This window comes from Mirounga angustirostris, unplaced genomic scaffold (assembly GCF_029215605.1).
Source record: "Mirounga angustirostris isolate CCGP_5_RB_7025 unplaced genomic scaffold, mMirAng1.0.hap1 SCAF_14, whole genome shotgun sequence".
Lineage (NCBI taxonomy): Eukaryota > Metazoa > Chordata > Mammalia > Carnivora > Phocidae > Mirounga > Mirounga angustirostris.
The window spans coordinates 19426278-19452614 of NW_026991722.1; the positions used below are offsets into that span (position 1 = coordinate 19426278).

Consider the following 26337-nt stretch of genomic DNA (forward strand, 5'->3'; position numbering starts at 1 on the left):
TAATATGTATACAATTGTATTTGCTGATCTTTAATGTGGAGGATTAAGTGCAGCCAAAAGACATTTAGTTTTAGTGAACACGCCAAGACTGCATGAAATTGTGGTGGGAGCTGGACTCAGCTTTTGGCCAGAAGTTTCCCACCCGTGTTGAGCACAATCATGGCATGAATCAGGCCGGTGAGAACACAGGCGGGGGGAAGGACCGTATATCTTTAAAGGAAAGCTGGATGTGACATAAACAGTGCTTTTTTTTTTTTTTTTAAAGATCTTATTTGTTTATTTGTCAGAGAGCACACAAGCAGGGGGAGTGTCAGGGCAGAGGGAGAAGCAGGCTCCCCACTGAGCAGGGAGCCCAGTGCTGGACTTGATCCCAGGACCCCAGGATCGTGACCTGAGCCGAAGGCAGACGCTTAACCAACTGAGCCACCCAGGCGTCCCTAAACAGTGCTTGTTTTTATTGAGTGGCCAAAGTTTTCTCTCAGTTTCTCATTGGAAGGATGGCTTCTTGGAATTTTGCATAAGGTTGATATTTAAAAGATGCCTGTGATAGCATTAACCAGTAACCTACTTCCTGACTGGATCCTTGAGTCGGGGGGATTAAATACTTTGAGTTTCTCAAACCTTCATTGCCCCTTGCCTCCAGGAGAAGCATCAGTGCAGTTACTACAGGGGCTCAGAACTAAAGTCCATGAAAGTTGTGTGTCTACCTCAAGTGCCAGATGGATCGTCAATAAAAATGAGCCTGTTTGCCCTATTCACATTACCCCCTTCCTTAGGACCGCAGCAGCAAAGAAACTCAGTTTTAAGCACCGCAAGCCTTGAGAGGCATTGTGGGATAGTAGACCAGGCCAGGAGTCAATGCAGCCTTAGTCTTGACTGTTCCATTTCCTGGTGCTAGGACTCCCTTTCTCACTCCTGTGAATAATACCTGTCATACCTGCCCTGGAATCACTGCGAGCAATGCAATGAAGTGACACACGCTGGAACACCTGCTCTGTGATTGTTATCTTACGCATTGCAGGCCTACGCACTGGTGCTCTGTCACTTCTGTCTGCAATTAATTGAAAACCGTATAGATGTTGGGTCTTGGGGGCTAGCAGCGTTAAGACACCTTTACCTTCTAAGAAGATTGGAACAGAAGGGGCATACCGGAAGATTTCTCGTGTAAAAAGTTATGGACTCTAAAATACATCATTTTAGAGTTAAATAAAAGTAAAAAGTAGTTTGTGTTGGGGAGGAATGCTTTTGCTTAGAAGTAATGGAAAATGTGACTAATGGTTGCTTAAGAAGAATTTTTCTAATTTCTAATGTCAGGGAGCAGACATTTTAGGAAACAGATGGTCTAGAGATGGAGATGGTCTAGAATGCTTGGTCCTGTAAACATCAAGACCAATGTGGAAAGATTTCTTTCTTAACCAATTCACAAAAACAGTAAGCCTCTAAAATAATGTCCTCTTTTGGGACAACTTTGTTGAATTCAGATATGCCCCTTCTGAAATATTTGCCTCCAGCCATTTGTCTCTCCAACTTAAATATTCTCAAGTTTCCTAGAAACACCTTGGTATGGTATTTGAATGGTGAGGCTAGGGGGCCCACTGGCAAGTTAAGATTTCTTTGCCTGCATTGTAGGCCATCTGAATAATGAGTAACTGCTACGTAGGTTGCTTTTCATCCAGGAGATACTATTACACAGACCTTCCACATTCTCAGGAATGTGTTAGAGATAGTCCTCATCCACCTCAGTTTGTTCTTCTCCAGAGAAGCTTGGCATAGAATGTTGCTCTGCATGTGATTATTCTCTGATTCTCTTCATTTCAAAGGGTTTCTGGGTCCTTCCTAAGGAACTGTGTATTATTTCTGAGTAGAAAGAGGTATTTAGTGGATGTCATTTCATTTCCTTTTGCAGAATATCAGGCCTAGGGACCAACAGTTGCAAGATGTATGGAGCATAGATTGGTATTAAATTAAATTTATTCCTATGTACATAATAGATACGGCCCAAACATTTTTCATCTCCTTAATGATTGTTTATTAATCACTTCTCAATTCCTTGACACATGCTTATTAATAAGAAAAACTATAAGGAAGCTTTACTTTAAATTGGTGTAAAATATAGCTGGTGATGTTGTTTATGTATAAAAGAAAACACTGAGAGCTTTCCCATAGGTTGAAAATCCCACTAAAGCCCGAGTAGTGGTGAAATGGAGGGTGGTAAGCCGAGCAAGGATTGTTTTCTGCTGGGCATTGGTTTGACGCCTAGCTTGCTACTCTCCAGGGGTGTGCCCTTGGGTGATCTTTAGTGCTTTGTTGGAATTTCTCATCGGAGTCCTTGCTCTGAGTTGAAAAGCACCTAGCACTTAAATTCAGTTACTGTGAATTATCATTCCACCCACTTTTATTTTATCTAGGTGGTTTTTCTGTTTATTGGGTCTGACCAGCTTGGCAAAAGTGATATGCAAACGTGAGAATCATGTCGTGAATTTTGGCAGAATGTGGAAGTGATTAATTAAATGCCACCCCCTCATGGGCCATATTCAAGCTGAATGAAAATACAAAGCGTGTAATATCTGATAACATTTGGTGGAGAAGGAAGAGACAAAAGAAGAGAAGGATGAGAAAGAAAGAGACACATAAAAACCGAATTTGAGAGCCTTCTGAGTACACAGTACAGTTTTCTAGCCTTGCATTATCAGTATTGCTGTGGCTAAGTCTCTGAAGTTACTAGGTTACTAATTGCTCTTGCCTTTTCCTCACCTTGACTATTCAGACCAAGCTGTACTCTTAACAGTTCAGTAGCCAAATCTGAATGCTTCAGATGCAAGCCTAAACTCTTTATGTGTAACTGATTGTACTTAATTGGGCAATACCAAATCGTGGAGGAAAATTTATTAGTGACCCTGCCTCCTTCAGAACTTTCAGAGTAATTGGAAGTGAGCCTAGTACCCATATTTTTGGAAGGCTTAAACACTGGTCTCCCGGCAGGATTAAATCCAAGCTCTATACTGTGTGTGTGTGAGTGTGTCTTTTTTTGTGTATGTGCATGTGTGTTTGTACTGCAGTAGTTTCCCTTTTCCTTATTTATTGATGGTCTCACAAATATTATTTGGAAATTGAGATGCGCTGAGCATAAATATTTTAACTATCATGGCAGACTACTTAAGCAGCTGTGGACAACCTCTGTCAGGCATGCTAGTAATTCGTTATGGGAAAATACTAAATAGTTTGCTGGATAATATTTTGGGGATCTTTAAGTAAGCCATTTTTCATTTTAACCTTGGTTTCCTTATTTCTATTACTGACCTGATTCACGGAGGTGTGGTCAAGGGGGAAAGAGCTCTCTGAAATCTTCTGTTACCTCAAAATAAAAATATTCTAAGTATATATACTTTTAGTGATTGCATTTTCCGTCCACTGAAAAGTCCTCTATATAGTTGGAACACCAAATTGGAAATAAAACAAAAGAAAGCAGCCCTGCTCACAGTCTTTTAAAGGCATTTTAATAGTTAATGAGATTTTGCCCCATACCCTCATGAGTTTCATTTAGTTCTGAAATAAAAATTTACGGCTGTTCTCTCAGCTGAGCTGATACTAGTTTAAGAGTGGAATTGAGTTCACACCTGCTCTAGCATAAAAAGAAGCCTCTCTGTGACTTCTTTAAAATATTCGCGGAGCAAAGCAAGAGAACTCACTATTCCTACAGTTGTGACTACAGAGTAATGTTCTTTGCAAACACTAGGGAAACTGCTTATAAATTGGTTCTGATTTGCTGATAGTGTCCATAGTTAGATGCCCTCCCTAAGTTACCTGTGTTCCTGCAGGTGGAATGTGGTTGTGGGAATGCAGTTGGTTTGCATAGACAGTGGATCTACATTAACACTGTAAAGTGTACATAAGGGAAAATCTTTGCATTCGCTAAGCCATTTGGCTGCTCAGACATGGTCTGTTAGGCAGGCAGAGTACAATGGCTTTTCTGAGCTCTCTAGTTAAGGGGAAGGATGTGTAAAGTAGTGTACACTTAGGTGGATAATTAATAATTAGTGTAGACTTGTAAGTCTGTAATATAATATATAAATTTCAGTACCTGCCAAAGTTTTATCAGAGCAGATCATGTTTCCTTATTAGGAAGGAGTATTCCTCCATATAGAAAAATAAAATGCTCTCAGTTCGTGTGAAAATCTTAATGACTAAGGGAGGGCTGGTTTTTATATCAAATGCTGTTTTCTGTAGTTATTGTGATCAGGCAATATATTTGAGTGGTTGAATTTAAATAGCATTCCTATATAATAAATACTATTTCATACGAGTTTGGCCGTAGATGACAAGACACTGCTTAGAAAAAATATTTTGGCTCATTCTAATATTTGGAAGCTGTTGACTTACCAAAGAAGCTCCCCCCCAAACTTATCCCTTTGCAAAAACAGTGGGGGTTGTTCATTTTATAACTTCATCACAGGTAAATATTCAGAGAGAGCCTTTTCCAGAGGCTAAGTTGGAAGGGGGAGAGAAAATAGAACGTGGATCCCGAGTTCAGTGTTTGGCTAGGTTTTACCACAAGTGATTGTTACACTTCAGGTCTTAGATCCCCTGATCGAGAGGAAGTGCTCCCCTATGGCAGTGAGGAAAAGGGCAAATCACATATTTCTGAAAGCAAACTGGAATATCTTACCATTTTAAGAGTTTGATTGGCTTCTTGGTAAATAAAATTAATGTGTTATCAGTATGTCTGCAATCATATGGTTGTCAGTATATATATTCCTTTAACCATCTATATAAATTCCATTTGTACTAGAAGCCAGCCAAACTGATAGACTTCAATACTCAAATTAGTCTTGGGTTCATTCATTTCATTTAATCCAACAAATCTTTGTGAAAAATCTGTGCCATACAGACCTTGTGTTAGGTACTAACTAACATAGCGAAATGCCACTTTTCTTGCCTCCCGTGTGGCTCATAGTCTAAGGAAGGAATCAGGGTGGTATCAGATAGTTATAAATCAGGACATAGGGGGGCACCTGGGTGGCTCAGTTGGTTAAGCGACTGCCTTCGGCTCAGGTCATGATCCTGGAGTCCTGGGATCGAGTCCCACATCGGGCTCCCTGCTCAGCGGGGGGTCTGCTTCTCCCTCTGACCCTCTTCCCTCTCGTGCTCTCTGTCTCTCATTCTCTCTCTCAAATAAATAAATAAAATATTTAAAAAAAAATAAATCAGGACATAGGGAAATAACCATGTTTATATAGGGTGCTGTTGGATTATATGTCTGGGCTACCAACAAACGTCAGATTCCTCATCACAATGACTAAAATGTGTTGGTGCTCACTGTGTGTCAGGCATGTGCTAAGTACACATATTTATCTTGTTTGTTCTTAAAACACAGCTCTGTTAGGCATTGCCATTCCCATTTTACAGGGAGAGGGGGCGGCAGTTGAGGGTCAGAGAGATTAGGTTGCCCGTGCAGTGTTGTGTAGTGAGTAAGCGGCGGAGCCCGGACTCGAAGCTATAGCTGCTGAATGCCAAGAGCCTTGTTTTTACCCACCCTGCCCTGCCTCACTCGTGGAGAAGATGGAAAGAATTCCCTGAGGTGCAATAGCAGTTAAGCGTGTGTTCAGCTGCAACTAATAGAATACCTGGCAATAGTAGGTTAGTCAAATAAGGATGGCTTTTTTCCCCAAGGAAGGGGATATCTGGAGGTGGGAGGTTGCTTGTGTAGATTCAGCAAACCAGTGCTGCCATCTTTTTCTTTCTTAGCATGCTGATGTTCATTCTTGAGCTTTTTCTCTCATCTTGCATTTCTTTCAGAATGGCTGCTGGGCCCCAGACAACAGCAGACTTCACAGTAGGAAACTGGAGAGGCAGAGAGTAGAGCAGCATCGATTCCCCCATCTATCCCATTCCATCAGGGAGAAAAAAGCATTCCTAGAAACTGGTGACCTTGAGCAGAATTCTGCTCACGATGTATTGGCCAAATCTGTAGCAGGGAGCCACTTGTAGCTGCAAGGGAAGCCGGGAAAGTGAACTTTCAGTGTCCACTGGCTCTCTGACTTGAGGCAGGCAAGAGAGAGGGGCTGGGGATGGTCACTGGATGAATCCATATGAGCTTAGTTATATGATAAGTGATAATACCTGAGCTGAGTCTTAAAGGATGAGTCAGAACTGTCTAGGTGAAAACAAAATGGCCAGTTGAGAGAGTTGCTTGTGTGTAGGTGTGGGAGTGAGAGCATATTACAGGGAGCTGGAACTGAGAGGGCAAGAGGAAGGGATGACAGGGGAAGTGGGGCTAGAATCCTGGCCCCAGAAAAATGGGTAGGTGGAGGAAGTTGGGTTTTCGCTGAAGCATGTGGCAAGCTACTCAAGGACTAATTTTAAATAGCAGGATAATATGATCCGATTTATGGGTTAAGACAGTCACTCCGACAACAGCGCAGATAGGAGGCAGCAGGAGAAGCAGGGAGATTACTCAGGAGGTGATGAAAGCAATTCCAAGAGGAAACAATGAGAGATTGAACCGAATCAGGAACAATGGGGATGAAGAGGAGGATATGGATTTGAGTGATATAAACTGAAGGAGACAGTTGGTGTTGGTAACCAATGGATAAGGGAGGGGTCCTCCTTGGCTTCTTGGCCTTGGTCTGGCTTGGACCACCTGGAAGATGGCGGTGCCATTCATTAAGATGTGTTCACATGAGAGGAGAAGTCAGGTTATGGGAGACTAAAAGAGTAAATTCAGTTTTGGACATAATGAATCTTTGAGATGTCTGTGGGTGGATTGATTTGTGGTTCTGGGCTGGGATTGCAGATTTGGCAAACAGTATTCCATATTTGGTAGTTGAAGTCATGGGAATGGATAAATTACCAGAGAGAGAAAAGTGAACCTATTTTCTGATTAATCAGTTTGCTCTCTAAAGATCTTAAGTTGAAGGCAAAAAAAAAAAAAAAAGTGCCTCTACTTCGTCTTTTCCTCTCTACAGATTTGGTATCTTGAAGAAAACTGGGTAATTCTTAGGGCGCCTGGGTGGCTCAGTCATTAAGCGTCTGCCTTCAGCTCAGGTCATGATCCCCGGGTCCTGGGATCGAGCCCCGCATCGGGCTCTCTGCTCCGCGGGAAGCCTCCTTCTCCCTCTCCCATTCCCCCTGCTTGTATTCCCTCTCTCGCTGTGTCTCTCTCTGTCAAATAAATAAATAAAATCTTAAAAAAAAAAAAAGGAAAGAAAACTGGGTAATTCTTGACTTGATCACAAAATAATTTTCAATGTTATATTTAATCACTCATCCCTCACATGCTATTTTGAAATTCTTTTTTTATTTCTTTCCTTCCTTCTTTTTTCCTTCCTCTCTCCTTCCTTCTTTGCTTTCACTAAGATAGGTTAGAATGAAGCTCTTGTTTCAGAGCATTGCTTGATCCATCATTTGGGGAAGATAACATAGATTCTTAACAGTGGAATGGAACTTAGAGTTCTTCTTATGTTCTTTCTGATGATTTACATCAGCTCCCCTCCCAACATAGGAATCCTTCTAGATGAGGCCCTAGCAAAGCCTTTGGCATACAAATGACACTATGACTAATGTATGAATGAAAGGATCCCCAATGGGCACTCATTCCTCTGCTGGGGCTTCACTGCTTTGGAGAAGTCGCTACTGACAAGGTAATTCATTGCATTGTGACAGCTCTGACACTCAGAAAGTCCTCAATTGTGTAGCTGTCAGCCTGGGGTACCAGTTTCCTCCTTTGAAGCTACCTGGGATTGTGTATTGTCTCTCCTTCCACACGTTTCCCAAGAGGATAATCCTCACTTCCTTCAAAAGTGTCACTGGAATGCATTTAGCGTATCATACAACATGGTTTAAGTCCATCTCATATTCCTGGCCACTGTCCTCTGCAGGTGTTCCGGGGGTCTCTCTCGCTCTCCCGATCTGGTTTAATATTCCTGATCTGGTTTAATCAGTAGTGGGTCTGCTTTCATCGTCCATATTAACGCAGCCTAAGGTTACACTTAAACACCCATGTTTTAGCATTACTGAAAATTGAGCCTGCCGTCCACTAAAATCATTGTGTTTTTAATATTAATTGCTTTACAATCAGGTCTTCCACATCCCTGTGTAGAATGGGACTTTGTATCTATTCTTACTAGATTTCTCCTTGTTGGTCTTTCTCTGCAAATGTGCCAGGTCCATCCTTTGGCTCTGTCAATATTACGGACAGTTCAGTGTGATACTTAGCAGTGGGCACTCTTGGGTTTAAATCCTGACTCTACTCTTTCCACTAGTTTCCTCACCTGTATGTTGAAGATAGTGATAAAATCTACCTGTTTGAAATTCTTAATTGCAGGAAACAAACTGAGGGTTGCTGGAGTGGGGGGTGGGGTGGGAGGGATGGGGTGACTGGGTGATAGACACTGGGGAGGGTATGTGCTCTGGTAAGCGCTGTGAATTGTGCAAGACTGTTGAATCTCAGATCTGTACCTCTGAAACAAATAATACAATATATGTTAAGAAAAAAAAGAAGAAGAAGAAGAAGAAGGTAGCGGGAGGGGAAGAATGAAGCGGGGGAAATCGGAGGGGTAGACGAACCATGAGAGACGATGGACTCTGAAAAACAAACAGGGTTCTAGAGGGGAGGGGGGTGGGAGGATGGGTTAGCCTGGTGATGGGTATTGAGGAGGGCACGTTCTGCATGGAGCACTGGGTGTTATGCACAAACAATGAATCATGGAACACTACATCTAAAACTAATGATGTAATGTATGGGGATTAACATAAGAATAAAAAGCAAAAAGAAAAAACTAAAATCTACCTGTTTGAATGGTTGGGTGAAATCAATGAGGCAATGCATGTGCAGTGAGAGGAGTGCTTAGAACATGGTGAGCACTCCGTAAGTGTTCACCGTTACCACTGCAGTGTTATATGGAGTGACTGGGGGCCATTTCTGTAGTTGTCATCCTTTTCTTTACTGTCAACATTCTGCTCTCTGGAGAGGAATCTTTTTAAAAATTAATTTATTTTTTTATTTAAATTCAATTAATCAACATATAATGTATTATTAGTTTCAGAAGTAGAGGTCAGTGATTCATCAGTCTTACGTAATACCCAGTGCTCATTACATCACGAGCAATTTTAAGACGCGTGATTTTTCCGTGACCAATGGAAGAAGCAAATGTGGTTCTTGATTTTGAGTTGTGTAATTAATTTACCAGGAAATACATAGGATATGATTATGAATAATGTTGCTATTGACTGCTGGTTATTAACTGACTACTTTGTTGGGCCTTATGAGAAAAGAACTCAAAACATAAAGCAAGCAAACAAACAACAAAAATCTTAAAATTACCTGGACAAAAGTTCTAGGTGTCCTTCATCTACGCCTAATTTTAGGACAGGAAACTAACAAGGCGAGCAGATATTAAATTAAAGGTGTTGAAAGTTATATGAAAATTTGGGTTAACACTGAAGATAAATTGAGGAGGAATTATTTTCTTTACACAGGGTTTGCCAGAGGATGCCCTTAAATTTAGACTGTGAAAATTAGACTCATGGCAACTTTTCAGAAACATTGTTCTTATGATACACAAGATCCCTTGAGAGCCATGGAATGAATTAGCATCCAGTGACCTCTTTTATTCCAAGCAATAGGACCTCATTGCAGGTCTAGGTTGACCTGAGCCAAGGTTAGGTCAGCCTGACTTGTTTTCATAATAAATGTCACAATGGTGACAAGTCATCAGGGACATCACTACACTATTTGCAGTTGTAGACTTCTTTCTGGACAAATCATTCTTTGACATCTTCTGTTTAGACATATCCACAAGAAGTACAAATGGTACATTAAAAAAGCCAACTTGTCTTGGTTCATCAGAGCAGCATGTGACACTTCCATAGACTCCTACCGCAAAAGTCCTCCCATGTACCTGACTTATGTTCTGGTCATTTCCTTTCGTGTGGATTTTGATCTGGTGCCACTGGGAGAGGGAAGCCAGCCATCTGAGAGTGAAACTTTTAGATTGCATTGTATCTAATGTAAGGTCTGAGAGGTGCTTTATTAGTGAGGAAACATTCAAAATTTTTTCTGTAGCTTTTAAAAATCGTCATGACTTCCAGTGTGTTATTTTGCGCTGGTATCCATTCCTAGTGCTGTGTCTCAGAAGAGCCAAGACTTGTGGGTATCACTCCTCTGAAATTGACAGGGCTGTAGAATTTACTCAACTACTACCCTTTCCTAGACCAAAGTAAGATTATATTTTTCACTTTTATAGACAGACAAGTCAAGGTGTTTAAAAAAAAGCCCCACTTCCCCTTTTCTTTATTTTTCAGATCATCTGTAGCTTTTGCTTATTGGTTTTCTGTAGAACTGCCTTGTTTTAAAAATCAAATTGAAGACCAACTTGATTCTGCCTGCAGAGCAAAGCTATCTGCCTGTTTAGAAAATCTGGATGGTTAAATTGGAAGCACGTTCTGCACATGGTTTAGCAGTTAGTAGCCTGGAAAATGACCCAATAGCCAAGATAGTTTTTTTTTAATCTTCATTGTAAGTGCTTGTTTAAAGTTTAAGCCTGTAATTGACTATTGTGCACATTGCTCATTGTTAATTCTTTTCAGGCTGTTATAGTTTGTAAATACATTGCCTGGTAAGTTGTGTCATAGAGGAACATGAGTGCTATAAGAAAATCCAGTTAAATGTGGTGCTTAAAAGCATTACCAATTAGATCAGATCCTCATGATTTCTTAGTGATCCTAGGAAAGTCACTTTCTATATGTGCAAATTTTTTATGTATTTAAAATGGGTATGTCGATTTTTTTTTTTTTGATAAAGGGCAGCATATACATGCACACTATGCTATGTCCTGCTGAAGAGTTTCTACTGCTTGCTGACTACATTACTCAATATTGCTCTCTTAGTCTGTTCCACACTGGAGGCGGAAAATCCTCCCATTTTGTACTTTTATCATATTTATTAGCTGATATTTACCCAAGAGATCAAGCTTTTCTATTTTGCATTATTTATATTTAAGAAATAATTTTTGATATGCACTCTCCATGCAACTTACTCTATTTAGATGGCTATGATAAACACTGATCAGAAAATCAGAGGGCTTACTGGTGTTCATTCTTTAATTTTGTAATTTTGAAGGAATGGACATCACTTGAAATTACAGGCACTAGCTAATATTGGCTGATAGCTAAAGGTTATAAAAATTGCAATAGAAAAAGAGTTAAATTCTGCCTATCAGGTAGTAAGGACCACTAGAATATTGGCATGATAGAGGATAACAAGGTAGATAAAAAGTAATTTATCTGTGTATGATACAGAAAGAAAAATAAAGTTTGGGAATGTATGGAATGTAGCTTAAACTATGTATCATTATGAACAAGTGGAAACTTACGTAAAACTCCTCTTGATTAAGTTTTATGTGAAACAAAGGATATGATTGGAAGTGTAGAATTGGAGAGTATTTTAAGAGCATGATGATAAACCAGCTATAGAGGCCGTAACAAGTCTGTGGTCAAACCAGAGAAGAAAAAGAAAGTGCTGGGAAGCTTGATTTGGTTATACAAATTTGGGACACATGTAGGAGTTTGGACCTAATGGGTTGTTGCACTAGATTTGGTCATCAAATGATGCTTTTCATAGCAAATATTATCTGAGCCATTGATTTAAGCACTGAAAAATGCCAAATACGTGTAGGGAGAACTGCAGCCTCTCCGTCCCTTGAAACAAAATTTAACAGCCTTGAACTTTGGACCCTGTAAAACAGAATGAGAAAAAGAAGGGATAGGAGTGAAAGGAAAAGCACTGGGAGCCAGGAGGGGCATGCATGTTGGGAGATGAATTCAGTCTGTAGATGCCCAAAAGTTATGCTGGGTAAGAATAAACACACAATAAGAATATTCCCACTATCAGGCTAACAGAATTGGAAACTGAAGAGCACAAAGCAATTATGCATTAAGAAAGAGGCACGGTTGACATTGAGTGCTATAGAGGAAGAGAATGGCATGATTACAGGAAGATGTTAAGAATATAAAAAAAAAATCCCCAAATTGAGAGTGAAAAAGCAAGAAAGATTACCTATGAGATGATGATAAATAATAATGAGTTATTTCTGAAAGCACCTAAAGAACAGGAGGTCCTAAAAGTGGTTTGTCAAGCCTTGGAGAGATAGAAAGGGTAATTTATTGACAGGCAGTGAAGACACTGCTAAAAAATAAATGAAATTTTCACCTCAGTGTTCACAAAAGAGGATGGGGGACAGATGCCAGAGACAGACATAAATTTCCCAGGGGAGTGAAAAAACACAAAAGAAATCAGGATCATGCCAAAACAGGTGATCAAGGGGTGAGAAGGAAAACTAATAAAACCCTAAAGCTAGCCGTACTCACCCAAAAACCTTGAAGAAAGTTGAGAGAATGAAGAAGCAGCTGGGAAGAAGAGGAACAACAATTCACTGTGGTTCTTAGAGTGGTGGCAAATAGTTTTGTGGACTTGTTTTTATCTAATTAATTCATAGGCTAGCCCCTTCGAAATTTACCCTTAAAGGGAACAGGCTAGTGTACTTAAAAGAATTTATCTTAAATGGCCTTTGAATAACCAAGGCATCTTTTCTGTGCCCTAAATTCTCAGTCTAAGAGTTACTCCACTATGCCCAGTGTTTAATGTTTATTAAGTATTTGTTAAGTGTTTATGAAGTCTTACTAATTCTTCCAGGGTAGTCACTGAGTCACTGATTCGGCCAGCATTTATTGGACACTTCTTCGTGCCAGGCTGTGTGCTAGATCCTGAAAAGACAAACATTTCCTTGGGTTTTTTTTTTTTAAGTGATTATGAATCATTTCCCTATGATATTTCCTTCTTTAACATATTTTAAAGATTTTATTTATTTATTTTAGAGAGAGAGACAGCACAAGTGGGAGGGGCAGAGGGAGAAGGGGAGAGAGAGAATCCCAAGCCGACTCCCTGCTCAGCGTGGAGCCTGATGCGGGGCTCGATCCCATGACCCTAAGATCTTGACCCGAGCCAAAGCCAAGAGTCAGAAGCTCAACCAAATGAGCCACCCTGGTGCCCTGCCCTTAGGGTTTTTGAAGCTACTTCTCCATCAGTCCTATAAGCAACCCTACCTCCTGTCAAGTAAAGAAAGGCCATTGATTTAATTTTGTTATCATTCTTGGCCTCTTGGTGGCAAATGAATGGAGAAGGGGAAACTCTTTATTACTATGTCTGTTTGCTGTACTGTCCTCAGCATGGGTGCCTGCTTCCTCTCCCTCGTCCACACTTGGGGATATTTCTTTCCAAGCTCACTTGTCTCCCCAGTGCTCTACACCAAACTTGGTGCTGGTTAATTCCCAGCAGCTGCCCCTGCATCCATGACTTCCCTGTGCTGTTTGGGAATTCAGAGTTTTTGCATTGGGCAGGTGAGAGGCTGTACCTTCAAAAGTACTTTTTCCTTTCTCCTTTCTCCCCACCTCCTGCACTTTGACCTTGTGGTGCACACACCTCCCATCCCAGGCTGACAACCATTGTCTCTCTTTGGACTACCTCGTTTCCCACTCTTTGCCTCCACAAACTTTAGGGCCCAGTAAACCTCATTCAAAAGACCCTCCATCTCTCTTCCAGAATTAATCTTTCTTTGCTCTCTGTGCAAAGATTACTTTAAGACAGTCATGAATGCAGATAGTATCGCGAGGAGGCCTTCCCTGGGGTCACTTCTTCCCACTTTTGGGTATTGTTTTAGCAGCTACATAAGAATGGAATATGGAATATGTTTCAAGGACATTATTTCTGAGCACGTCAGACAAGAACAAGTAGACTTTCATCTACTGCCCAGTTTTGTCCTACAGTACCTTGTTCCCATGACCAAAAATCTTCTCAATAAAATTAATCTCCAGTGCTGCCTTTGCTACCAAGACATTTGGTGGTGCTCTTTGTTTGGAACAACCCCCTTATGAGCTCCAGATTCTCATATATAATTGTTCCATGGTTAAGAGTGTCTGAAAGCTGGCAGACTTAAGTTCATCCATAGAAGAAGGATCTACTAAGTGACATCACTTTTTGGGGGTCATATTTTCATCTTTTATATAGAGCCAGCTGCAATTTGATTGGTTATTTCCCAAATGAATAGATAATTCATTTGAGGACTGTCAGACTTGGGTGAATCTGCCATCTTATTGAGGTGGGTGCTGGGGAGATTGATATGCACGAGACAACTATAAACATAGCAACACCAACCCCACCTGCAAGTGCTGTATGACTAGTGAGAAAATAGAAGCAAGAGCTAGATGGAGAATGCCAGAAAGAAGCTTTGGTACATCTCAGCCTATATTTACTTGGAATATTCTTTTATCCCACTCTTTCCTCATGCCCTGTATATCTGATATAAAAGTATATCTGATGAGTCGCATTCTTTAACTGTCAGCCCATGGCCCCTTCCTCCCTAAATAAATATGACCAAATCTTGTAGATCTTCACCCTTGCTGTACATCTGAGTTACCTCTGGGCCATTCACATAATACAAATGCCTGGGCTCCACCTACAGACATTCTGTATTTGGAGGTCTGGGCTGGGATCCAAGCATCTAATTTAAACATGCATTTGGTGACACTGATGTCCTGCCAGGTTTGAGAATCTCTGACCTACACATCACATCAAAGAACTGTCCTTTTAGTTTTCAAAACTGCTCGGTTCTCTTGAACTGAGGACTTATTTTTAAATCTTTCTATTTCTTTTTCACTCCGTAAAAATGAGTCATCACCTACTTAGCACCTAACTATTTACCATCAAGATATTTTTATGCTATAAATTAATAACTTTTTTAGGCCAAAGAAAATGGATAATTGTTAATATGTTAGAATTGTGCATTCTTCCAGAAAGGACTGGAATGATCTCTGTTCTTCATTTTATTTGTCCTTCAAATCGATAGGCTTAATCTAATGGCCCTAAAGACTTGCCTCTATAAAAATGATGTGAATAACAAACATTGTTGTAAATTCACAATTAAACATTATATATTTGCAGTGGGAATGATTTTTCTTATAGGAAAAAATGTTAACAGATTTTTACTAATTTAGAGGAAAGACAAGCCAAATTAGAGGAAAGTTGGCACTATAAATATTTCAAAAAGAACATCCATTTATTGTTTTTTTGTAATATACAGCTAAGACTAAATGACATTGAAGAAGGAAGCTTTGCCTTATGCAGGACAATTAGGGAAATAGCTAAGAATGCTATGAAATTAGCCTCGAAATTGGTTGTAGGCAAGTATGTTTTTCTCAAGTACTTGTGTGATTTTGTTATACTTTGTAATATTATCTCTGCTGTCTTGTACAACTTATTGTACACAATAAAAATTTTTTTGGGTACCTGTTCAATAAGAGGAGCATGAACGATAAGTTTCTGTACTTTGATTTGATGAGTTTTTTTTTTTCAGAGTCTGTTAAATGGTGAGGTAGATAATTAGGCAGATAAAAAATAAACATATTTTGCTATATGTTCTCTCACCTTCGGAATGACAGAGCTGTTTTTGCTTGATTTGGGTTTTTCATACACATGAATGTATTGATCGCATTATGGGTGCAGACCTGACCCCAGGCTGCTCATACCATAGTTTCATAGCCTCTTTATTGAGGCTCCCATCTAACATGTTGGCCATGGTAGTAGGTAGACTTTAGTGCTTCTGTTGTATTCTGTATATTTAATTTAATAAAATTAAAATGCAGAGAGAAAATCAGTTAAAGGCTTCTGTATGTTTTGTAATATGCTAAGGAAGTTAAAGAAAATATACTTTGCTTGTTTTTGCACATGTCCTAGTATATTACATTTTACCATTGAAATTAACACCTGCTTTTATTTAGAATTTTTAGCAAGCTGAAAATGTAACCTCTAGAGAGAATTAAAGTTCTTCTATTTGAATGAATAGTTAAATCATTAATTATGTGAAATTACTTCTTGGGATGATAATAACTATTTCTTTACCCGAAAGCTTCTTTTCTAATCACAGAATCTTGATTGGTGAAGTTTTATTTGAAGACATATCCCACTGTTAACAGGCCAGAAATACCTATAACTTGTGGAAAGGGTCAACAACATATTGATTTATTGATTGGATTTTAAATTACTTTGTAAGCTTATTTGACTTGTATCATATGTACTGATTAGTATCAGTTGCTCTGGATATAGACATGCCCTTCTTTATGGTTCTTTAATATATTAGTGTTCAGACTTTAAGTTATTCATTAATTCCATTTATCAAGTATTTATGGAGCACCAGCTTTGTGCCAGATACTTGATATGTCTTGGTGCTGGGGATATACCCCTGAATACCATGTGCTCGGAGTTTCTTTCTGCTGGTGGAAGACACGGCAAATAAAGAGGCCAAGAGAAATACAGGGCCCTTTGGGAGCTCCTAACAGGGAGGGACATGGCCCAGAGGAAGTTGGGGAAGTTGACATCCAAGTTCAGATCTGAATGATCAGGAGGAGAGAGTCAGGAGGAGGGAGGTGACATGGGAATGGGATGGAGGAGTGCTCGAGGCTTAGGAATTTATATCCGTAGAAGGTTAGAAAGGAAGGGATTGAGCATCTCTTTCAGAACATTGCAAAAGGGAGAGTGTGAGCCATAGGTTCTCCAGGTCCGAGAGAGCCAGCTCATGACAAGCCCCTGACAAGCCATGCTCAACATATATCATTCAGTCACCAAATATGGACTATGTGTCAGGCACTTGGGATGCATCTAGAAACAAAGCAAAAAAGAATGCCTGCCCTTGTGGAGCTTTTATTCGAGTGGGAGAGACAAATAATAAACATGTTGCTAGTGGTTTTGAAAATGGGCCAGCAGCATGTGTAGTCCAAATGGTTACAGTCTCAGCGTTTGCCAATACCATTGAGCCAAATCAAAGACTATTTAATAAAAATAACTTTACAATCATTTCCAGTCTGATGACTGCAGATAGACTTATTGGTAACTCAGGATATTCACAGGGAATGTTGGAAGTTCCCTATTACTTACATTTATTGATCACTCTGCACCAGACATTGCGCTAAGCAATGAGCACACCACACGAGAAGGGAAGCACTGAAGTTCCCTGCGGTCAGTATTTCTAGTTGGTCAAGTAGATATCCCTTAAGAGCAAAGGGCTTATCTGTAATGTTAGAGGAGAATATTTGAGAGGGGATCAGGAAGGAGGGGTTGTCCTATATTCCTGCTTTAGAACACATTGCCAGAACCGGGATTCTTCCTTGGAACATTTTGACAGTATCACTAACAGAAAAATTGCTTGAATTTTTTTCTTAGGATGTAAACAGAAAAATAAACATTCTACGTAGTATGGAAATTAAACATATGCTTATAACCCCAAGTTGATCGCTATAAATAAGTAATTCTATTACAGTGAACATTGTTTGGTGGAATTAATAAAGAGCAAAGAGGATACTAGAAGTCAGTGTATAGAAGCAGAAGGAGAAATGCAGTTGCACAAGGTGGATGAAGAAAGAGGGGCTTGAATTTGCCCCACGGTTGTAAGAGCAATGAATGAAACTGTCTGATGCATGAGAGGTATTTGAAAAAATGATTGTCCTCTCGCAATCTTAGCCTGATTTGTTTGGTTCCCTTTCAAATAAAAGTTGCAAGTGGGTAGGAATTACGCCTTTAAATGTTAGCTTCTAATGGACTGGGAAGCCACTGCAGGGTTACAACTGAAGAGGAAATGGCTCTGTCAGCCTCGTGCACATGGATGACTGGGTGCATAAGGGAAGAAGCAGAGAGGAAGGTGCAAAGGGGAAAAAGTCATAAAACAAGAAAGCTTGTTTGGAACTCAAATATAATAGCAAAAGCAAAAAGCCCCGGGAACCACTGAGGTTGATATATTTGTCCTCTTAACATAATACCAATATGTGCAGTTGAAAATGTGGGTGCTCCTTGTGCAGACGTCGCTGTTATCAGCAACACGCACAGTTGGATGTATTTGGAGGAACATTCGATCTCATGGCTCTCCGTTTCTTCCCATGTCACCAAAGGCATGCATTTTTCAAAACAGCCCACATTCAGTCTCAGTCTTTTTATCTGTGATGCAAATATAAAGCTTACCTGTCCATATAAGAGCAGATTAAATCTGTGTTCCATCAGCACTAAATTCTAAATAAGGATAGTGACCTTTGTCCAACAGTGTTCATAATGCCTATTGCTAATGTCCATAAGTGTTTATCAATATCCTATTGTGGTTACAATAGCCACTAGCTAGTTTGTGCTTACTGTATGCCCAACCCTGTGCTTTGCTTTGCAGATTTTGTCTTATAGCGACCTTTTGTGAAAAGTATTTATTATCCTCATTCTACAAATAAGGAAAGTGAAGGACAGAGAGGTTAAAATCATCCAGACAGAGGGCACACTCCTAGGTGGTTAGTGATAGGTTTGGGATTTATTCACAGTCCTGCTAGACTCTGAAGCATGTGTTCTTAACCAGCAGACCTGACCGCTTCCCTGGACAGTGCAGGTAGATGTAACTATTAGAAGTAAATGTAAGCTAAGGTTATATATATGTTAACAAAATGCTAGGGTTTAAGGACCACATTAATGATTGCTGTACTTTTGTTTTGTTTTGTTTTAACCTTTCAGCACACTGTTAAACCACAATAAGAAAGAAAGAGACCTTACAAGGAGAATGATTCAGGGTCACAGGAGTCAAGGGAAAATATCATCATCATTATTTTTTAACAAGGGATAAGTGAGATGAGTGGAGGACCTGTCGCTTTATTAATAGGACTGCATGCATCTGGTGAGGACGTGGGTTTGCCAACTGTACTGCTGGCCTGGAATTAGACTCCTCTGTGGAATCCAGGTCAGTGTTTACATCCAAGTAGTTTACAGTCTTTGGCAAATTTAAGCAAGATAGTATGAAAGCACTTAGGAACAATTTAAAGAATCAGAATTCAGGAAGAATCAGGGTAATGCATATTCTTAGTGGAGAGGGGTGAGGGGAACTGTGGATTTCTCTGACGGATTGTTGAGCTAGTTCGTTTGTTTGTTTACTTTTTGAGAGCCCTTGCTTCAGTACTCACTCAGCTGTGGTTTGCATCCTGCCTCAACCACTTACACACCAGCCTCCCTTTTGGTGTGTGGGGATGGAGATAACAAGGCTTACTTCACAATGTTTTGCAAGTGCCTCGCCCAAGACTTGACTCACGGGATAAGTCTCCAGTGGGCCTTAATTCTGCCTTCTCATCTGCCCCTTATTTGACCTGATGAAGAGGATGAATCAACACAAACCTTTGTTCACTGTTGTCAACGAAGAACCTAAATTTGCAATCTTCCTTCCCCATTGGCTTTCAGAGTATTGATTTTCCACGCTGTTCCACCCCCTACCCTTCTGTATCTTGATCTCCTCTTCTCTAGGTGCCATTTATTTGGAAGACCCTTCCACTTTAGTTGCCCCATGGTCCATGAGCTATTGGAGTCTCTGTTCATGTCACATTAGGATTTGTTGAAATCAAAGAAGCATTGGAGCTTGGGAGACCACCCCAGTACCTCCAATCTCATATTGATTCTCCTGAGACTGCAGGGGAAGGTGACCTGTGTCTAACTAATTTTTCTCCATCCACTACTGGCTGTCTTTTTTACTCTAAACCTTCACTGTTCAGTCTAAAGCTCGGCACCCTAAATGGATCCATTCGTCCTCAGAGAAGGAAAGAGGTAGGAAAGAAAGTGGTAACAAAGTGAAGCAGGCATCCTAGAATTTTAGGAGAGACGTCAGACTTCTCACATGTGTTGCTTGATTTGAGGTGGTTGATCTTAGAATATCCTCCACTGAACTTCAACTAGCTGCTTCTTCAATCAGGTCTTCAAAAAAAAGATGTGCCCCTTCTTTCTTCCCTGGGCAAACCTCAGTATTTTGCCTCTTTCAACTTATTTTAACTCCCTTGTCCTGGAATCTGTTCCCAGAAATCTTACCTTTCTATTTTCTTTCATCATCTCTTTCTCCTTCGACTCCTTTTCAGTCTACGTATATATGTGAGCACAGATCCTCTACTCCCTGGTATTGCTCATCAAAGGGTAGATCCTAGATCACTTACTTCAGGCCTTGTGGGGTCATGTTAAAATTGGGACACACTTCAGGCCTATGAATCAGCACCTCAGTAGGATATAGTCCAAGACTGCCCTGAAACTACTTATTCTCCAAGGTAGTTGATCTTCTAAGGGAGTACAGCTTCAAACTCTGTTATTTTTTTTTTTTTCCTAGCCTATTCTTTTTCTCTCTCGAAACCCACCTCCCTCAACATCCACAACGTCAAATTCGATGAACTCTCTTTCTGGTCCTCTCACTACTCTTATTAGTGGTTTCCATCTTCCGTCCTTATACGCATGGGCATGGAGAGAGCTTGGAGTTTGGTGTTAGAGTGGGATTTGACTTCCAGCTTCATTGCTCGGTAGCTGTGTGATATTGGATCACTCGTTTATCTTCAGTAGGATGTCTGTCTTCAAGACTGCATGGCTAGCGAGTGGAATTTTTTAAATTCGGGAGCCCAAACGTAGTTGTGTTTGCTTTGAGAATCTGCCTCTCCCAGTTTGCTGGTGGAAAACTTGGAAATTATACCCTTTGCCAGGGTTGTGACTGCTGGGTGACAGCCGAAGGGGGAACTGCCTTCTACCCATTTTGCCTCCCTCAATACCCACGATCCTTCCCTACAACAAATCATGGTCAGTTTGGCATGACAAGCACTGGAAAAGAGAAATTCTCTCTAGTGAGCCAGAAAATGCAACAGGACCAGTCTGAGATTGATAGAGATGAGTGTTTGATCCACTTTACTCCGTGCCAGAAAAATATTTTTCCTTGACAGCTGGAGAGATCGAAGGTCTAAAACTGTGGATATGGGGAGATGAATGTTCTAATATTAATATTATATGAATAATACAGTATGGAACATTTAAGGTCAATGTGTCTAATTCTGTCTGTCCGAGAACCCCCAGTCAGCCATATGCAGAGAGGAATTCCAATCACAGAGGTCTTCACCCCAAGGAGACAGGCAGCTATTACCTGCCTTTGAACAGCTGAGCAAGCCAAGCTTGAACAGTCTGAAAGATCATGTCAAGAAACAGCAGAATCTGCAGATTTGGGGGAAAGGGGCACGTCACCTGGATGGAGGAAGACTTACTAGTGAGCTGGTCAAACAAATGGGTTTTTCAAGATTTATCGTGGAAGAGATGGAAGTCTCCCCTTGAGTGAGAGCAATATAATGGTCTCACAGGTCACCGGTTACCAAGAAAGGTTACATGTCATGTCCTCAGTGAGGGTATGAAGTATAGTGATTCTTGTAAGGCACATGTGTTGTAGGACTCGGTGCTTTCTGCAGGGACTCCCAAAGGAGAGAGGGAAGAAAAGGCTGCGAAACAGGTGGTGCTGGTGTGGTGTGTGGCCCAGTTCTCAGGCTGCAGAGATTTAGCTGCCCCCAGGTCATTTCACTTCAGACAATGCTGCCAAGGATTCCTTTCACTTACATGCTTTCTGTGGGCCTCTGGTCATGGTGGTTTTCTGAATTTTACTAGGGATATATTTACTGATTTAAAAATTTTTCATCTTTGGGACTCCTGGGTAGCTCAGTTGGTTAAGTGTCCGGCTCTTGGTGTCAGCTCAAGTCACGATCTCAGGGTCAGGAGATTGAACCCCGCGTTGGACTCTGGGCTTGGTGGGTAGTCTGCTGGAGATTCTCCCTCTCCCTCTGCCTTTGCCCCTGCTTTCACTTACGTGTGTGAGTGCACATTCTGTCTCGAAATAAATAAATAAAATAAAATAAATCTGTTTTTAAAAAAAGATTTTATTTATTTATTTGAGAGAAGAGAGAGCACAAGCAGGGGGAGAAGGGCAGAGGGAGAGGGAGAAGCAGGCTCCCTGCCAATGAGGGACTCGATTCCTGGGATCACGACCTGAGCTGAAGGCAGATGCTTAACCAACTGAGCTACCCAGGTTCCCTAAAATAAAAAAAAGTCTTAAAAAATTATTTATCTTTGTAGCTTTTGATTGATAACACAGATTTAATATCTTGTATTTTATAATTCTTAATTAGCTTTTTTTCCCATTTATATTTCTTTTCTGTAAGTTTCCTACTTTTTTATTGTCTGTTTTGATCTGATTAAGATATTACTGTATACCTCCCCTTCATCCCCTGGATGGACTTCTCATTAATTCACCAAAATATCTTTTCAGTATGAATCAGGAGGCTCACAGTTTGACAACTCCTTCTAGCTTATAAGGCTCAAACTAAGGGAACAAGATTGGTTCTTGACAACAAACATTATTCATCCTCTTAATTTTGAGCTTTGTACCCTGAGACCCTTGACCTGCAATGAAATGGAAGCAATTTCTCTGAGCCTTACTACTCTCATCTTAAAAATGAAGATAATGATATCTGCCTCAGAGCATTGAAATGAAGATGAAATGAGATCTATGCATCTAGCACAGGAGCTAGAAATAGGAGATTCTTAATAAATATAATTTCATTTCTGTAAAACTCCAGGGAACATTAGTACATGTCTAGGTGTGAAAGGAGAAGATCATGAATTTGGTGTTAAGTGTGAGGTACTTTTAAACCATTCAAGTGAAAATATCAAGTAGGCAGTTGGAGTTAACGATGTGAAGCTCAGAGAAGTGTGAATGAAATGAAGGTCTGCAACTGGAGTCTTCAGCACAGAGATGCCTTGGAAGGTTTGAGTTGGCATATGGAGTCTTCGGGACCGAGTGGACCTAGGGACTAGCAATTGAAGGATTCTCTACATTTAAAGGCTTTTGGGTGAGGGGCAGCTGGGTGGCTCAGTCAGTTAAGTGTCTGACTCTTGGTTTCAGCTCAGGTCATGATCCTAGAGTTGGGAGTTCAAGCCTCACGTCGGGCTCTGCGCTCAGCAGGGAGTCTCTCTTCCTCTCTCCCTCCCCCTGCTCATGTTCTCTCTCTCTCAAATAAATAAGTCTTAAATTTTTTTTTAAATTGAAAAAATTAATGAAAGGCTCTTGGTGAGAATGAAAGTTAATGCCCAACGAGTAGGAGAAAATGGAAATGTAATGTCATCGAAGCCACATCAAGCATAAGGAGGGGATAAGACTGTCTTTTTGGTTGCCAGGAGATTCGAGAATTGAACATTGTCTATTGGCTGTAACTACTTAGTTGTCATTGTTGACCTTTTCTGAGAGTTTTCTTGGAGGAATCATGTAACCCATGATTGGAGTGGAAGACTCCACTCGCCATCTCCCAGAACTGAGTTATCTTTCCTCTGACCTAGCAAAGTATTCATCTTATATACTTCTAGTGTGATTTTTTTCCTCTATGATTTATAATGGTAGTTGTTTGTACTTAGCTTCATTCCCATAATAAATTATCAGTTTCCTGAAGACAGGGGTCATGCAAAGTACCATATAAATTACACCTAGTAAGTATTTAATTGTTCAGTGGTAGAATCAGTGGTTCTTAGGGAACAAGTCATGTTTCTTTGTCTCTTTCATCCGTCCATCCATCCATTCATTCATTCACTAAACAGTTGTTTATTTACCAACTTCACACCATGTGCCAGGCGCTATTTTAGGCTATGGGCATATAGTGGGAAACAAAAGGTATTCCCCTTCTGCATGAAGTTTACATAGTGGTGGAGACAGATGAGAACGAATAAATAAATATACATTCTGAGTACTTTTAATGTCTTAACTGATTTATTCCTCACAACAACCAAGTCACATAGATATTGTTACTAGTCTTATTTTTTTGATAAGAAAATGGAGGCACCAAGATATCCAGTAATTTGCCATGCCATCAACTCACTAGAGATGGATCTGGGATTCAAACCCAACCCAGGGACTTTGACTCTCAAATTCATGCTGTTAGGCAGCCTCCACATCCCCCATACTACAAAGTGTTCAGCATGGAGTAAACTATTATTATTATTACTACTACTGATATTATTAATAATAATTTTTCCTCAGCCTCGGGATCATTTACTCCAATTCAGATAAGTAAACAGACTCCACTTTGTCATTGGCAAAACTAAACTTAGAAGCCAGGGTTCCATGTTCCCAATCCAATGCTTTTCTTTAAGGGAGGGAGTATAGAGGGAGGAAGAGGGAGAAAAAGGATGGAAGAATGAAGGAATGAGCAAACAGAAAGAAGAATGTGTGGGGAGACGTAGGAAGGATTAAACCTGTTCGAGTTTGGATTTTTGATGCTTCCAAACCATGTCTGATTTTTCAAGTTTTTATTTTCCTGTGTTCTCAAGAGGTGATACCCTTGAAAGTAAGGATATTTCCATACAAAACAATCATATTCTATTTCATAGACTAGCAAAAAATAATTCAAGAGTTAGGAGACCCTAGCAACTTAAAAGTAAATGCTATATTTTAGAAAGGACATTATTACTGGTATTTATATTATGAAGGCGTTGGTTGGAAAATACACTAGAAGCTGTATTTACCAACAGCCAAATCTTGGAAGAGAGAGAGAGTGTGTGTAGACATAGGAAGACATACTTATTGTATAAAATCCTGGTAATACTGAATTTACTTGGCGTATGCATTTTGGGGAAGAGGATATTGAAACATTTTTCTGGGATGGGAAAGTTTCTGTACTTCTGTGCAGGGCTGCTCTAATATCAAGCACCATGTTTAAGCATCACAAATATACACTAAGCAAGGGACAGATGCACAAGGAATTTAAGCAGAGTTTTTCTAAATGGCAAATAATTAGAGGGGAACAGATGCCTATGGGCAGCAAAGGATGAAATGAGGTACCAGGAATTTTAAAAGGGAGATGGAAATACATATGTAGAATGCAGTCTCTCTCAAGGATGTTTAAGCCTAGAGGGTGTTCTCTCCCAAAGTTCCCTGTTTTTGTGGGTTTAGACATTAAATTTTGTTCTCTCTTTACCTATATTCCCCAAAGAAATAGATCATGCTAATTACTCCAAAGTGGAACAGATTTTCTTTCGAACCTCAGTTTTGGATGACTTGGCGGTTTGCATCTCTTTCTTCTCTCTCCCCGGGGTCTTGTCCTTTCACAGGACTGCCAGGATATGACATTTCATAACAGTGTCTCTCCCCATTTATTTATTATTTATATCCCATCTACTTCCAAAAGGGTTTTTAGGTGGCCTACCTATCAAAGATGCCTTACAAATGTAGATTTTTTTTCTTGATGTGCATTTAAGGACGGACATGGCCCTCCTTTGGAACAACCCTGCTGTAAAATGGGTTGTCTACTTCAGAACTATTCTGCATAGTTTTGATTTTAAAAAGGAAACAAATCTCCAAGAAAAAAGTAGAGAAGAGCGTGAGACATTTCCCATTTTCCTGTGGATTGGTAGTTTAAACAGCAGGGGCGCTGAGCAGAGGGATTCAGCCACCCAGCAAAGCGGAGCTATACACCTGATCATTATCCTTCAGGTTTAAGATTTACCTGTTGTGCTCATTGTAACAAAAGAAATGAAATCTCTGTAATTATATTGGAAGGGGGAGGAGATCATGTTTTAGTTCCTTTGATCTTGAGCTAGAATAGGCTCTGCTTTTGGAAATTTAATTTGAAAGAATCCAACGTACACATCTGCTTTTTGTACTGCAATTTCTATTGAGCTTGAAAATAGAAATTTATTAATGCAAATGTGTAGAGTCTGTTCCTTGAGGAAAAAAACATACACTTCCAAAATGCAAAGTGATCCTTTCTACATAGCTATGGAAGATTTTAATAAATATGTTCTATGCTTTTTTTTCTGGAGTTCAGAGATGAGCTTCCTTGTTAACAAGGACTAAGCATAAAAATTACAGGGCACATTGGGAAGCAGAAAGATTCATGATCACTTCAATATTTAAAAGTTTCCAAAAGACAAATTAGATGGTAAAGAGATGAGAAGCATACTGAATCCTCAAAAGAAAAAAACAACACAAAAACAAGTGCGTCATCAAACCATTTGGAGAAGATGTTTGAATTGATGGTAGGGCCCATGCTAAGAGACAAAGCTTTCATTTCAACGAATCCAATCTGCCTAGTGTTCTGTAAAATTGCCTTTGCCTGTAAATGGAATGGCATGTAGATTTTAGGTAGGACACTTTCTCACCCAACTTAGCCTGTACTCTTTATTTTATTTTTGAATCATTACATGAAACTGCATATAAATGACACTTGACTTAATCCTCAGAGTGGCTGGATTGCATGGTTTATTTTGATTAACTTTTTTCTTGTTCTCAGTGTAAATTTTCCCGTAAAGCCTAAAATGTCATGAGCATTTTGGGACATAAATCCTTTAAGCTATTTTGCAGTCATATAGTTGTTCTTTGTTGGGTTTGAGTGCTTTCCTAAACTCCTTCTCATCCCCAAATGGGCAAAATAAATTATAAATTG

The 26337-nt window shown here is 40.0% G+C and overlaps 1 protein-coding gene across 33 annotated transcripts in view; it reads left to right on the plus strand.

The window, feature by feature from the left end:
• The window catches only part of TCF4 (transcription factor 4), a 353491-nt gene that overhangs the window by 127930 nt on the left and 199224 nt on the right, over positions 1-26337 (plus strand). The gene's annotated exons all lie outside the window — the stretch shown is intronic.